This window comes from Papio anubis, chromosome 11, assembly GCF_008728515.1.
Source record: "Papio anubis isolate 15944 chromosome 11, Panubis1.0, whole genome shotgun sequence".
Taxonomy (NCBI): Eukaryota; Metazoa; Chordata; class Mammalia; order Primates; family Cercopithecidae; genus Papio; species Papio anubis.
In genome coordinates, this window is record NC_044986.1 from 36,027,018 (window position 1) to 36,042,561 (window position 15,544).

Consider the following 15,544-nt stretch of genomic DNA (forward strand, 5'->3'; position numbering starts at 1 on the left):
CAAAATTAGCTGCACGTGGTGGTGGGCACCTGTAATCCCAGCTACTCAGAAGGCTGAGGCAGGAGAATCACTTGAACCCGGGAGGCGGAGGCTGCAGTGAGCCAAGATCGTGCCACTGCATTCCAGCCTGGGTGACTAGAGCAAAACTCTGTCTCAAAATAACAATAATAATAATTTCTCTCCAACTACATGTAGGTGATAAATTAATTTTTTTTTTTTTTTTTGAGACAAGATCTTGCTGTGTCACCCAGATTAGAGTGCAGTAGTGCGGTCATGGCTCACTGAAGCCTTGAACACTTGGGATCAAGCGATCCTTCCACTTCAGCCTCCTGAGTAGCTGGGACTACAGGAGTGCACCACTGCACCTGGCTAATTGAAAAAAAAAAATTTTTGTAGCGATGGGGTCTCGCTTTGTTGCCCAGGCTGAACTCAAACTCCTGGCTTCAAGCGATCCTCTCATGGTGCCAGAATTATAGGTATGAGTCACTGCAGCTGCAAGTAATTTTTTTTCTTTTCTTTTTTTTTTTTTTTTTTAGATGGAGTCTTGCTGTGTCGCCCAGGCTGGAGTGCAGTGGCTTGACGTCAGCTCACTGCAACCTCCGCCTCCTGGGTTCAAGCGATTCTCCTGCCTCAGCCTCCAGAGTAGCTGGGACTACAGGCGCATGCCACCATGCCCAGCTAATTTTTTGTACTTTTCGTAGAGACAGGGAATTTCACTGTGTTAGCCAGGATGATCTCGATCTCCTTATCTCATGATCCGCCCGCCTCGGCCTCCCAAAGTGCTGGGATTACAGGTGTGAGCCACCACACCAGGCCAAGTAATTTTTTTTTTTTTTAATGGAAATGCTAAGACCTAGCTATTGTTAAGCCTTCTTATCAGCATATGGGAACTAGCTGTTCACACGGAGCTGGTAGCAGGCCAGTCCAGAAAAGAGGCTTTGGCCAACCTGGATGGTGATGCCTCTGTGACTTGGTTTCTTGGGGCCATGAGACAGAGGAAGTGAGAGATATGGCCAGAGTGAGGAAGAATGGGCAGAAAAGCCCAGAAGCCCCCAGCCTCCAGAGTCCAGGTGAGATTTCTCCTCTGCCCACACAAGCCCTCTTCCAGGGAAAGAGGAGTGTGGGGCCCAAGGGGGTGGCAGGGAGAAAGGCTGCCCCCTCCTGGCCAATGAGGGCTTTCAATAGAGGGCTTTAGAAAGGCTGGCTGAGTGCCACTTGGTGGGGAGGCGGGCAAAGGGGGCTGCGAGCTTGACATCATTTCTACTCTGGGCAGAGGTGTGGGCTGGAGTCTCTGCCAGGGGTCAGATGGTGGCCCTTGGAGGCTGTGTGCCTCCCAAGCAAACTGGCAGCTCCCAAATGGGCCCAAGTTTGTAAAGACAGCATTAGCATCTGCAATGGAAAACATCTGGAGGAACACACACCACCTTTTCTACCCCAGAAGTGGGGTGGTGGACCTTTCACATTCTAGGATATATATCTGTGCATGTATTGGCTTTTTTAGGAGTAAGGGTGGTGTGTGTGTGTGTGTGTGTGTGTGTGTGTGTGTGTGTGTTCCTTAGTGCCTTAAGCTTTTGCTTGTATGTGGTGTGGTAGAAAATCTTGAGACTTAGGGGGAAAGGCAATAAAGACCCTTGTCATGACAAAGTGGAGAAAGCTTAGCCAGGACTTGGAGTGTCTTCTACAAGGTACCTCGAAGGAAAGACTGTTTCAACTGCCTTGGATCAAACAAAGCTCCCATTTAAGCCACTTTGTGAGAATTGTAACACAAACAAGCTGTAAGGGCAGGGCTGGGCCCTTCCCATCTCAGTCCCAGGGCTCAGGCCAATGCCTAGCACACAATAGGTGCTCAATAAAAGCTGACAGAATGAACTAGGGAGTGGACCACATGGGAGGTGGTGACAGCTCTGGTTTCCTGGGAAGGGGGTGAAGTGGGAAAGGGCCCAATAGAGGAGCCCTGAGGAAAGGCAGAAACCAGTGGAACCCTTGGCAAGCTGTCCTCAGGCCTTTGTCTTAGGGGAAGGAGGCAGAAACTGGCCAGAAAAGGTCGCAGCTGGTCCTGCCTGCAAGGTTTCTAGGCAGTAGAAGGCTTCAGGGCCTGGCAGGCCTAGGGAAGATGGGCTGTGGCCCACATCACCTGTCCCTCCCGAAGCGAGTCTGACAAGGGCTTAAGATATTTTTTTTATTTTTTTTTGAGATGGAGTCTTGCTTTGTCACCCAGGCTTGAGTACAGTGGCATGATCTCGGCTCACTGTAACCTCGACCTCCCGGGCTCAAGTTATTCTCCTGCCTCAACCTCCTGAGAAACTGGGACTACAGGTCCGCACCACCACACCCAGCTAATTTTTGTATTTTTAGTAGAGATGAGATTTCACCATGTTGGCCAGGCTGGTCTCAAACTCCTGACCTCATGTGATCTGCCCGCTTTGGCCTCCCAAAGTGCTGGGATTACAGGCATGAACTACCACACCTGGCCCAGAGCTTAAGATCTGTTTCAAGAAAGGGCTGAGTCAGACTTGGTAGAGGTGGGGGGCAAACGGGGATGCTGCAAAGAGGCAGGACAGATAGATCAGGCCTCATTCTCTCAGATATACTCCACCAGCCTGAGGCCAGGCAAGGGCAGCCTCCTCGTACTCTCCTCCCACCCGCCATGGCATAGAATATAGGCGGCCTCCCATGGTGCTGAAACCCAGGAAAAGCAAAGCCCCGGGAAGAAGTCTCCCTTGCAGACAGGATGCAGCTGGTAGCTGTGTGCTAGGAGACCACCATCTGTTTTGGCCCAAACGTCCTTCCTTCGTAGATGCCAGACAGGCTCTAGCAGTGGGTGGGGAGGAGGAGGCAGCAAACCCGGGGCAGCAGGAGGTGTCTGCTTTCAGCACAGTCACCAAAGGGTCAGGGAGGGAGCCCTATGGGCTCAGCTCCCAGCTGGTAGAAAAGGCATCCTCTCAGTTTCAGCTCAGCTGGAGGTCAAGAACTGCTGAGGCTGGCAGCCCTAGGCAGGGGATGCTATTTGCTTGCAAGTGAACATCTTGTCGCTGTGGTGACTCCAGGAAACGCCATGCAGGAGTCAGCCACAAGGCCAGGAACACAGCTTTCCAGCTGGGAAAGTGGATACAAAGCACTCCTCCCCTGGACCCTGACCATGGGCCCGGCACTATACCACCCGCAAGGACGGCGAAGATGCAACAGACTCCATGCTGCCCGTGGGAGGGGCCCAAGACACACCGGAAATAAGACCACAACATTAGAAAGTGATGAGGGTGATAAGAGGCAAGATCAAAGACTTTTTTTTTTTTTTTTTTTTGAGATGGAGTTGTGCTCTTGTTGCCCAGGCTGGAGTGCAGTGGCACGATCTCGGCTCACTGCAACCTCTGCCTCCCGGGTTCGAGTGATTCTCCTGCCTCAGCCTCCTGAGTAGCTGGGATTACAGGCATACACCACCTGGCCTGGCTAATTTTTTTTTTTTTTTGAGATGGAGTCTCGCTATGTCGCCCAGGCTGGAGTGCAGTGGCCAGATCTCAGCTCACTGCAAGCTCCGCCTCCCGGGTTTACGCCATTCTCCTGCCCCAGCCTCCCGAGTAGCTGGGACTACAGGCGCCCGCCACCTCACCCGGCTAGTTTTTTGTATTTTTAGTAGAGACGGGGTTTCACCGTGTTAGCCAGGATGGTCTTGATCTCCTGACCTCGTGATCCGCCCGTCTCGGCCTCCCAAAGTGCTGGGATTACAGGCTTAAGCCACCGCGCCCGGCCTAATTTTTTTGTATTTTTAGTAAAGACAGGGTTTCTCCATGTTGGTCAGGCTGGTCTTGAACACCCGACCTTAGGAGATCTGCCTGCCTCGGCCTCCCAAAGTGCTGGGATTACAGGCGTGAGCCACTGCGCCCGGCCCAACAGGGCTTTCAAGGAGAAGAAGAGCTCACCTTAACTGTGGAACACATAACAGGAAGAGACTCAGGAAAGGCTTTGGGAAGAAGATGGCATGAAACAGCAAATAAGTGAACTTACAAATCTCCCTGCAGACAACTCCAGCTGCTAGGTTTGCTCCAGGGCCAAGAGATGGCAGACTGAGAGCGCCTTGGCCCAGGGTGCTCCCTCCACTGGCTGCTCTCCCGGCTCAGTCTGCCCCCTACTATTTGCTTTTTGACTGTCTCACCTTTCTAACCCTCAGTGTCCCATCTGGCTGTCCCTGCTTACCTCCAACTGCCTGCCAGGATGACCAACTACCCAGCCCCCAGGATCACAATGCCTTGTTGCTGAGTCTTTCTGCAGGTCTTGGCCCCCAGGTCTGTGGTCCCACTCCTCATCACACCCCAGGCCAGTTTTTCCATTCTGGGACCCATTTGGAGACTACCTCCTGGTGGTAAATTCTTAGCAAAATCCCATTACACCATGGTCTGTCACATTCCTCATGCTCCGCCCTCACCTGGGGACTCGGAAACCACAGGGGAGCCTGTTGCGGGCCTAGGAACTGTTTATCAGTTTCCAAGGGCACAAGACGGTTTCTTGGAGCACCAGGATGCTGGTGCTCAGAAAGGGCCAGAGGGTCAGGAATGGACCCGATACCCGGAATAGCCCTTGGGGGGCTAACCAAAGGCTGAAGCTCAGGGACTGGCTCCATGACCCAGTGATCCCAAGTACAGCCAGGAGTCCCTTGTCCAACCACTTTTCTTATGTTTTACATTTAAAAGATGACATATGTAGGCCAGGCATGGTGGCTCACGCTTGGAATTCCAGCACTTTGGGAAGCTGAGGCGGGCAGATCACTTGAGGTCAGGAGTTTGAGACCTGCCTGGCCAACATGGTGAAACCTCGTCTCTACAAAAATACAAAAATTAGCCGGGCGGAAACCTCATCTCTACAAAAATACAAAAATTAGCCGGGCGTGGTGGTGCATGCCTGTAATCCCAGCTGCTGGGGAGACTGAGGCAGGAGGATCACTTGAACCCGAGAGGCGGAGGCTGCAGCAAGCTGAAATTGTGCCACTGCACTCCAACCTGGGTGATGGCGAGACTCCATTTAAAAAAAAAAAAAGAAAAAAGATGACGAATGTTAAATGAAAAAAAAAATAAAAATTACATAATAAAAACATAAAAAGGAAGAACATAAGTAACCTATATCCTATCACCCCCAAATAACCAGCAATAATATGTTGAGACATTTTCTTTTGTTCCTCTCAATTTGCATTCATATTGCTGAGATCATATGGCATGTACAAGCTTCTACCATTATGATGTCCATGATCCTGTTTTTATTTTAATCTGAAGCCAGCTGCTGGATGAGTGGTTCTCAACCCCTGCTGCTTACTGGATTTACCTGTGCCCCTCTTCCCTAGGTTCTACCCCTAGAAATCAACTCAGGACATAAAGAAAATCTAGAATAAATGTAACACTTCAAAAAAATCCTGTTTTTACTTCACATGGAATCATCTGATAAATATTTATTGAGCAAATATGTGCTGAGCACTATAAAGGATGCTTTTTAAAAATTTTTTTTGACATGGGGTCTCACTCTGTAGCCCAGGCTGGAGTGCAGTGGCGCGACTGTAACTCACTGCAGCCTCAAACTCCTGGGCTCGAGCATTCCTCCTGCCTCAGCCTCCCGAGTCACTGGGATTAAAGGTGTAAGCCACCAAGCTCAGCTCATGATGCATTTCTTATAATAAAGAGCTTGCATCATTCTTCATTCATTCATCGATTCATCCATTTATTCATTCATTCATTCATTCACGAAACATGTATTGAGCTTCTAGTATGCACCAGGCCCTGTGCTGGGGAACATGGACACAAAGTCAATAAGACAGGCTCTCAAGGTCAGAGCTAGTGAGGGAGACAGACATGTCAGGAGATCATCAGACACTAATGCACACATGCCAGGGGAGCAATATGCACAGGAATCAGGGGGGCACATGAATGTGGTCTCACCCCCTCTGCAGAAGGTCTTAAAGTTTGCTCCGAGTACCAAAGGACAAGCTGGAGTTAGCCAGGCAAAAGGGCAAGGGGGCTGGGCTCGCCAGACAGAGGAGGCAGTGTCAGCCTACTCTGGGCTCAGGTTTGTGGAGCTGCAATCAGTGCTGCCAGGTAGATCGGATGAGGCAGGAGGTGGTCAGAATGAAGCCAAAGAAGGCAGATCAGCGAGGGCCTCTAGGCCAGTGACACAACTTGGACATTATGCCCTAAGGGATGGGAGAGCCTCTGAAGGGACAAAGCCAAGGAAGGATAGGCATTCTTTTTCTTTTTGAAATTTTTTGTAGAGATAGGGTTGCCCAGGCTAGTCTCGAACTCCTGGACTCAAGTGATCCTCCCACGTTGGCCTCCCAAAGTGCTGGGATTACAGACATGAGCCACCGCAGTCTGCCAAGGCAGGGAATTTTTTTTTTTTGGAGACAGAATTTTGCTTTGTTGCCTAGGCTGGAGTATAGTGGCATGATCTTGGCTCACTCCAACCTCCACCTCCTGGTTCAAGCAATTCTCATGCCTCAGCTTCCTGAGTAGCTTGTATTAACAGGCGCCTGTCACCATGCCTGGTTAATTTTTGTATTTCAGTAGAGACAGGGTTTTCCCATGTTGCCCAGGCTGGTCTTGAACTCCTGAGCTCAGGTAATCCACCTGTCTCAGCCTCCTAAAGTGCTGGTATTACAGGTGTGAGCCACGGCGCTCAGCCTAAGGGAGGCTTTTTTTTTTTTTTTTTTTTTTGAGACGGAGTCTCGCTCTGTCACCCAGGCTGGAGTGCAGTGGCGTGATCTTGGCTCACTGCAACCTCTGCCTCCCAGGTTCAAGCAATTCTCCTGCTTCAGCCTCCCAAGTACCTGGGACTACCAGTGCATGCCACTACTCCCGGCTAATTTTTGTATTTTTAGTAGAGATGGGGTTTCACCATGTTGGCCAGGCTGGTCTTGAACTCCTCACCTCAAATGATATGTAAGGCAGGCATTTTTGATTGTTCACTCTGGAATCCATGTGGAGAGTGGGTTTAAGGAGTCTTGACTGAGGCAGGAAGATCAGTTAAGAGGCTGCTGCATTAGAAGAGGTATGAAAAAACAGGGCCTGGACTCAGATTTTACTGTGTCTATCATGCAGCGGGCAGAGTTTTAGTGGGGATGGAGATGACAGGATGGATTTGAGAGGTCCCTGAGTCACACATTTAGACTTTCCATTTTTCACACTGGAATCAAAGTCTTATGCATAAAGTTTTGCACACACTTCGGCTTGGTTCTCTATGATAAAGTCCTTGCTGTGGAATTTCTAGGTCAAAGAGTAGGGATATTTTTAAGGTTCTTGTTACCTTTTGCCAAATTGCTTTCCAGAAAGACTATCAATTTTCACTTCCACCAGCAGTGTGTAAGAGTACTTGTTAGACCCTTAGGGATGAAGCCCTGCCAGAGATCGAATCCTCTGTTTGGCCCCAAACACAATGACTGGGAATAGGTTTCCAGACTACACAAATGGCACATCAGGCTGCAAGGTAAGTTGCTTTGGAGCTGGCCTAGGGCCAGGGAAGGGGCACTCTCTCCCCACTCTGACCATCTTCCTTGCTGCTGCCAGGAACCTTGTTAATAGTGATTATGTCACTCCCCTGCTCAAAAACGTTTTATGGCTCCCCACTACCTAAAAATAAAAGCCAAACACCTTAGCATGGAAATCAAGTCTTTCCAAAAATATGATCTTCAGTCCACAGTCCCATATTCCCATAAACTCATGTATTCATTCAACAAATATTTGAGGACCCACTATTTACCTACACAAAACAAAGTCCTTGCTCTCCTGCAGTTTACATTCTAGCAGGAGAGACAGACAATGCACAAGGCCATCTAGAGTGTGTCAGGTATTTATGTCATAATTAAGCAGAGAAATACAGTGATGAGAATTGAGAATGGTGGACCAAGTTAAGCAGAGAAATACAGTGATGAGAATTGAGAATGGTGGACCAGGGAAGGCCTCTAACAAGGAGATAGGTGCAGAGGCCAGATGGAGAAGTGAGCCACACAGACAGCTGGGGCCTGTTTTCTCACTCGCTTCCACTATGCTCAGCCCACACCTGAGCCACCAGCCCTCCATGGGCTTGCAAGTCTCCATGCCTTTGCTATTGGTTTTCTCTCCTGAAGATACCCCATCTTTTGAAACTGAAAATGTCGGCGCCCAGCTAGAACGTCACCTCTTCTGTGAAGCCCTCCTAATTCCTCAGCCACACTGCTCTCAGCACTTCATTCCATTTTCCAGTCTGCCCAACTGCGAGCATATGGAGGCCCCAGGTAGTCTTTTAGCTCTCTATCTGCAGTGCCCAGCATACAACAAAAGAGATTCTCTGTTTTGGCATTTACAAATTGTCTAGGTTCCACATATGCCCTCTCCAGACTACACTGTGAGTTGCTAAAAGGCAGAAATTGCCTTATTTGGCCTCTGGTCCCCTAAGTTGGTGCAGCATAGGCTGGTACACAGATGTTTCCCAAGGAAGGGGGCATGTGTGCAAGTTGCCAAAGAGTGTGGGCACATGACTAGCGGGGAGGCATATTCTTTCTCAGCACATGCAAGTGAAAATACTCTCCATCTTCTGCAGTGAGGCTGTTAGTTACCTACCCAAAGCCAGTCTCCCCTTCTTCATGGCCACACAGCAGCCCAGACAAACTACATTTCCCAGCCTTGCTTGCAGTCAGGGAGGCCATGTGACTATGCTGCACACATGCCATGGAGGACCAGGGCCTAGGGAAGGTGGGTGGGCCTCCTCCACGCCTTCTTCCCCCTCCATTGGCTGGAGCCCAGACATAGCTGCAACCCAACTTCAACCATGCAAACAACAATGTCCTATCATGTGGCAGCAACTTCAAAAAAACAGGATCCCAGGTGACCAGAAGGAGCCGAGCTGCCCCCCTCACCTGGTCTGTTCATGTGGAGGACATCAGGACCATTACATGAGACAGAAAAACAAACTCCTCATTTTTTAAGCCACTGTATCATTAGGGCCCTTCAATGCAGCAGGACAGCTTTCCACAAAGAAATGTACCTGCCTTCATAGGGTGAGCAGAGCATCAATGAGACATAAGTCATCATCGTTCTCAAAAACCTGTCTGGTGCCTCCAGGAGGAATGGTGAATTCTGTTCCCAGCCAACCCCTAGGATTTGGGAGTATCAGGAAGGCGGGGCTAGATGAAGGAGGTGTGCAAGTCAGGGTAAAAACTCTACGGGGGACCGGGCGTGGTGGCTCATGTCTGTAATCTCAGTGCTTTAGGAGGCTGAGGTGGGGTGGATTGCTTGAGTCCAAGAGTTCAAGACTAGCCTGGGCAACACAGTGAGACCCCCATCTCTATAAAAACATACAAAAATTAGCCATGGAGGGTGGCACATGCCTGTGGTCCCAGCTACTCTGGAGCCTAAAGTGGGAGGATTGCCTGAGCCTGGGAAGTAGAGGCTGCGGTGAACCGTAATCGCGCCACTGCACTCCAGCCTGGGTGAGAGAGCGAGGAGCCCATAAGGAGCAGGGGCACTGTGATCAGGGTGGGAGGGCAGCCTCGGAGTCCATGGCAGGTTTAAAAGCCAAGGCCTGCTGCAAAAGAAGGGCGAAGGAACACAAAACCAAATGCACACAAATGTTCATTCTAGTCCCTCTTACGGGTCTCCCCACACTCATCCTGCTGGCTGTCATGGAGGCAGAATTGCAGAAAACGATAAATGGGGAAGGGGCATCATCTCACTGGCTCCAGCTGCCACAGAAGCAGCAGGAGCCAGGGAAGTTGGGTCTTCAGCAGTCTCAGGAGGCTACAGAGACCAACAGTCCTGCCTTAATTCTGGGTCTGCTACACCCTGCACCACCTCAACTCTGAACTCTGGTGTCCACCAAGTTATACCCAAAGAAGGTACAGAGACAGAGGACAGATACTGCCCCCATCCCCAGCCCCTGGTGCCCAAATCATCTGCCCAACTATCCTGGCTCTACCAAGCTCAAGTCCCGGCCTGTCAGCTCTAGCACACCTTCTACAACCATCGCTTCATGTTGATGCCAGGTGCTGGGCTCAGTGCTAGCAAGGCAACAGTGGAGAAGACAGGCCTTGCAGAAAGGCCGCACAGACCAGGAGGAGTTGGGCTCTGGAGCCAAGCAGAAGAGGATTCTCATTCTGACCCCACCCCCAACTGGCCTGGTGACCCTATCTATAAGCTTTAGTTCTCCAATCTGTACAATGCAGATGAATGATGCCACGTCACCAGGTGCTGGGAGAACACAACAGTCTGTGCCTGGAGCATGGAAGGCACTCCGCAAATGCCCATTTCCCTCTATTGCTCCCAGATGGCCACCTTGTTGACTTGCCACAATTCATGAAATTCCCACCTTCAGGGTGAAGGCACTGTCTATAAAATGTCCCAGTGGGGTAAGATGTCACTTCCTGCAAAAGACAATTCAGTGTTCTGGGCGGCTGGCGGGCAGCATCCAGAGCATCTGGTTAAGGCTCTGATGTGAAAGCTCCCAGGTGCAGGCAGGGGTGGCTCTCAAGTGGTATGGCTGCACAGGTCCGAAGGGGAAGGCATTATAAAGAAATACATTGTGTCAAGGACACCAAATCTTAAGGTCTAGAGATCTCCAGGTAGGCAAGGGAAAGAACGCTCAGGGATGCCTCAACAGAAGAGGAAAAGGAGAAAGTAGAAAAAGAAAGGAGTCAGGGAGATGAAAGCCTCTAATGGTGATGCAGGCAGGAGTGGCCAGGGTGGCCCTGGCCCTGCAGCTGTGGCCCTCCTCTGTGGCACTCAGCCATCACACCCTGGCTCCCTCCAGACCCCTCTTCCAAGCTGCTTTGTCTTATTCCTGGCACCAAATGGCTCCTACATGTCCATCCCCACCCTTACCTTCACTCACCAGCCAGGTACAATCTAAAGAGGAAGGAAGCTAAAAGCTCTGACTTGCTGTTTAGAGAGGGCTCTCAGAATCTTGCTCACAAAACATGCTGGAGGTCAGAAAGGAGGTGGAATGTGTTCAAGCAGCAAAATGACAAGATCAAGCATCTCTGGGGTTGTGTTTCCAGCCTGGTAACAAATTTGAGATGACCTGGGCAAGCCACACACCCTGTCTCTGATCTTCACCACTCTGTACGACAAGTCACCTGATTCAAATCCCAAGAGCTATATAACAGGAAAACTTTACCAAAAGGAAACAAACTTCTCAGGCAGAGCCAGTGAATGACAGACACAAAGGAAGCACACTCGGGCTCAGCTAAGTTCACAAAGAACAGAGGCAGCTGCTCTCATAGGGCCACGGCGTGGGCAATGAGACAGGGCACAGGCACCCGCTCCACAGAGAGACAGGCCAAGGCAAGGATGGACTTTCTACTCACTCAGTGTGTTCAAAAGCTAGCCTCGCCCAAAGAGTCTGGCTGAATGCCTGGCAAGGGTGCTAAGTGGAGCATCTCCACATTGGGTGGGCAGCTGGACATGACCTTTCAGGCTTTTCCAGCTCTGGTGCCCTGCCACAACACTCTGGAGTTGAAGAGGTAATCTCGTCTGTGTCTTGCACAGCTCAATTCCAATCACTGTCAGACATGCTCCTGCCACCTTTTGAGTTTTACAGACGGGATCCCATCTATATAAACTTGATTTTGTGGCAGGCACTCTGGGACCACCCCACACCTCTCTGTATCTGAAGCTAACCATATGGCCACAGAAAGTCAGTAAGGCAAAGAAAAAGTCAAAAGACAATCAGTCCAACGATGCAAACATCTGTAGTTCCAAGAAGCCCAGGGCCAGCTAGTTGGCAACAGCAGCACGAAACAGGTGTGCGCTATCCCTGAAGCCCATCCTAGTGCCAGCCTCCATGCCAGAGCCTGGCTAGGTGGGTGTGTGACCCACTCCAAAGGGGGCCAGGCACATACTGCTGCCCAGCTGCTGTTGGGGGAAATCTGGACCAAGCTCCATAGCTGGGGCTTCAGGGAGATCAGGGACCCGGAACACAGAGCTCCAGGATCTGGTGAGTCTGGAGACTGCTGCTCCCGTCTGCCTGAGAGCGGCCCTCCCAGCTTGATTTAGAAAAAGCCTCTACCAGGCTATGGCAGAAGGGCTTAACTTTTGCAGAGCTGGATCCCACTGGAGCCAGAGAGGTCGTGGAAGGCCCTGCAGCGTGTGCCCCAGCTGACGCAAGAATCCCTGGGAACAAACCTCACCAACCCTGGAGGCTGGGCTCTCAGAGGCAACCCGTTCCCATGTCAGACTGCTCTCCTTTGGGAAAGGAGATCTCCCTTAGGGGGAACAGAAAAGTAACTTCCTGGAACTTCCACTCATGACTGCCAGGCATCCAAGCACCCAGAAGTGAACTCAAATGCCACTTCCTCAAGCGTGCCCTCCACCAGCCAGGGAGCTGCCCACCCAGCAGAGTCTTGCCTTACCAACCATCATTTGCATTGAGTTCATCACCCCTACCTGTGGAATGCAAGGTGGGTCCCAGGTGAGAAGACAAACAAAACAAAACATTCCAGATTAAATAACAAGGTTAGCATAGAACTCAGCATGACGTAGGCACGTAGGCACTCACAGGCACTCGTGCTGGGGAGGCGAGACAGGAGCTGCCAGGTCCTGGGCCTCAGTCTCTGGCCTGGCTTCCCCAGCAGATCTCCCTTCTCTCTCCCTCCTGCCCTCCTAGTGGTCCTCTCTCTTTATAGCACATTGTGGAAGAGATATCTGCTATGGGAAAAAGGTCACAGCAGACAGTCACCAGCTACAGCCCGTGGAAGCCAGACTCTGAGCACTTGCTGGCCAGCTTAGCAGCTCCGGACAGTGTCCTGGACACGGTCTCTCTTTCTCCTAGAAAGGGAAAACACCTCCTCACCCCACGAGGGTAGAAACCGGGGTGGCCACTTGCTTCTTTCCCTTTCTCTCTCCAGTTGTGCCCTTGCCCAGAGGAGGCATCTTTCTCTAATTCACCCAAAGGTGTCACACGGACCAGCAGGCAGCCCTGGCCAGGGGTGGGGACACGTGAGACAAGCATGGCTCCCTCAGCCCCAGCCTCCAGGTGTCAGCGTAGGTGTCTCTTTTTCAGGGAAGGCTTCCTGACCCTCCACTCCAAAATAATTCATTTCTCCTAACCCATAATTCTCTCCCAGTACCCTGTTCTTACCTTTGTAGTATGTGTTACATTTTGATTACCTGAGTATCATCTGTTTCCCCATTACTCTGTGGGACCTCGGAGCGAAGGACTGAGGGAAGGACCGTATCTGTTTTGCTCAGCTACACACCCAGGATCAAGCACAGCGCGGGGCATGGAGAAACTCAATGCACGTCTGGGCTTTATGCAGACAGACGCTTCAGATTAGCCTTGAACCAGGAGGACCTCCAGGACCACAAAACACTTTCATTTCGACAAAGCCATTGGGTCAGCCACCCAGAGCCCCATGAGGGTTTGATCCAACTGAGACAAAGCAGGTAGGACAGGTGAGAAACAGTATCCACCATCACTGACTACCAGCCACGTGCCAGCCATTATCCCACATAATCACCACAGCTACATGATAGGGTAGGTACTACCACCATCTATGTAACAGATGAAGGAACTGAGACATTTAGAGGTTAAGGAATACTACCACAAAGCAGTAGAGCTGGGATTTAAACTTTGCCATGGTCTGAGCCAAACCTGTGATCTTAACCACTAAGCTACAAGGTCCCAGTTAGCAAACCAGTGGTGTTTAGTGCACCTGCCCCAAGCCCCAAGCCCCTGGGTCTTTTGATGCCCTATATAGTATGCACCATCCTCAGAGACCTCCAGTAAATACCTGCAGGGCTGTGGGAGACAGAATGACAGGACACATACAGTCTCTTGTTGGGAAACAGTTCCTTAACCTTTTAAAGCACATACCCCCTTTTAATCAATATATAGGCTTCCCATATACACCCCCACCTAAAACTGCTATGCCTTACTTGAGAATTACTGTAATATCAGGCAAGATTTTGTCCAAGTCCACTTTCTTCAATTGCTTACATTTAAAATATATATATATTTTTCCAAATCTAAAATGAGATTATGATCCTGAATATGCTTTTCAAATTTCACACTTGCCCCAATCCCCAGAGACTGTGATTCATTCTCCCTCTCTCTTCCCAATTGACAATCACCACTTATGGACAATAATAGCACACAAAAGGTTTACCACAAAGAGCAGAAATGTTCCCCGTCAATACAGAATGTGTAGAACAGGCATCTCGGGCATTTCAAGCACGCTCAGGAGAGAATGGAATATGATCTAAGTGGAAAGATCATCAGAGAAAAGTCAAGATTAGGCTATTATTTATTCTTCTGTAGCCCCTTATTTGCAAGGATAATGTCGATGAAGTTTGTTTGTTTTTTTTTTTCCTTTGAGATGGAGTTTCTCTCTTGTTGCCCAGGCTGCAGTGCAGTGGCATGATCTCGGCTCACGGCAACCTCCGCCTCCTGGGTTCAAGCAGTTCTCCTGCCTCAGCCTCCTGAGCAGCCGGGATTACAGGCATGTGCCACCACACCCGGCTAATTTTGTATTTTTAGTAGAGATGGGGTTTCTCCATGTTGGTCAGGCTGGTCTTGAACTCCCAACTTCAGGTGATCTGCCTGCCTCGGCCTCCCAAAGTGCTGAGATTACAGGCACGAGCCACCGCGCCCGGCTGATGAAGTTCTTAAAGCTTTACGGAAGACTATAAAATGGGATGCTGGTAGGGGGACTCCAAGCAAAGATAAATACTACCACCTCTACCATCCAAAAGTTCTTTTTGTTGTTTGGGGTACAGAGAAAGGAGAATAAAGGATGGCTCTGAGAATGACACCATGAGACTCCTTTGAGCACATTATTATTTGCAACAGGCAACTGGAGAAAAGGAGAACTTGAAGTTCAAGTGGGCTCCGGAGATGCCTGGTCCGTGGCCCTCTCCTTCTCTAGTGGCTAGGAGAGTGCCCTGGGAGACAGACTGATACAGGTTCTGGTCTGGTTCTGCCACTTACTCATGGATGATGTTGGGCAAATTACGCAACCTCTCTGGGCCTCTGTGTCCCTTGCTGTGAGAGGATGATCATACAATTTACTTCATCGAGTTACTACAAAGATTAAACGAGATAATACATGGAAAAGGTTTGGTACTACGTCTGGAAAACATAAAGAGAACATGGGAGGTACTTCTAAGTGTTAGCCTTATTGTGCTTATTTCTCTCCTTATTTCCCAACAGAAATTCAGGCAGCTGGAAGGGCAGTCTGGCAACCCTCTCATTCTCATTTCCTATTTATTGTCACAAGTGACATAACTCTCCAGTCAAGGACAAGAACAGCTGGGCAGGCCAGGGAGATGCACAGCTGTGGCACTTTAGAAAAAATAATGCTCCAAGGGGTCTGAGACCCCTTCCAACCCCTGTGATTGGAAACGAGCGGGCAGGAGAAGACAAAAGCTGGCTTGGGGTGGAAGAGAGCAGGCAGCTCTGCCAGAGGCTCCATGGAGGGAAAATGAACAGAAATAGCCAAACGGGCTGGAGGGCAAGGAAGACACACATAGAAGCCAGGCCTTCCTGGAGAAAGGAAGCTGCAGGTGAGCTGGAGGCAGCCTCGGATGGGTAGGCATGGCTC

At 50.2% G+C, this 15,544-nt stretch overlaps 1 protein-coding gene across 3 annotated transcripts in view; it reads right to left on the minus strand.

Annotated features, from left to right (window-relative positions):
* The window catches only part of UBTD1 (ubiquitin domain containing 1), a 63,754-nt gene that overhangs the window by 28,115 nt on the left and 20,095 nt on the right, over positions 1-15,544 (minus strand). The window contains exon 2 of one of the 3 annotated variants that reach the window (XM_031652138.1): positions 14,111-14,203. The exons of the other annotated variants lie outside the window; for them this stretch is intronic. The gene's annotated coding sequence lies outside the window, so the exon portion shown is untranslated. The remainder of the gene's footprint in view (positions 1-14,110; positions 14,204-15,544) is intronic. 3 annotated transcript variants of the gene reach the window in all.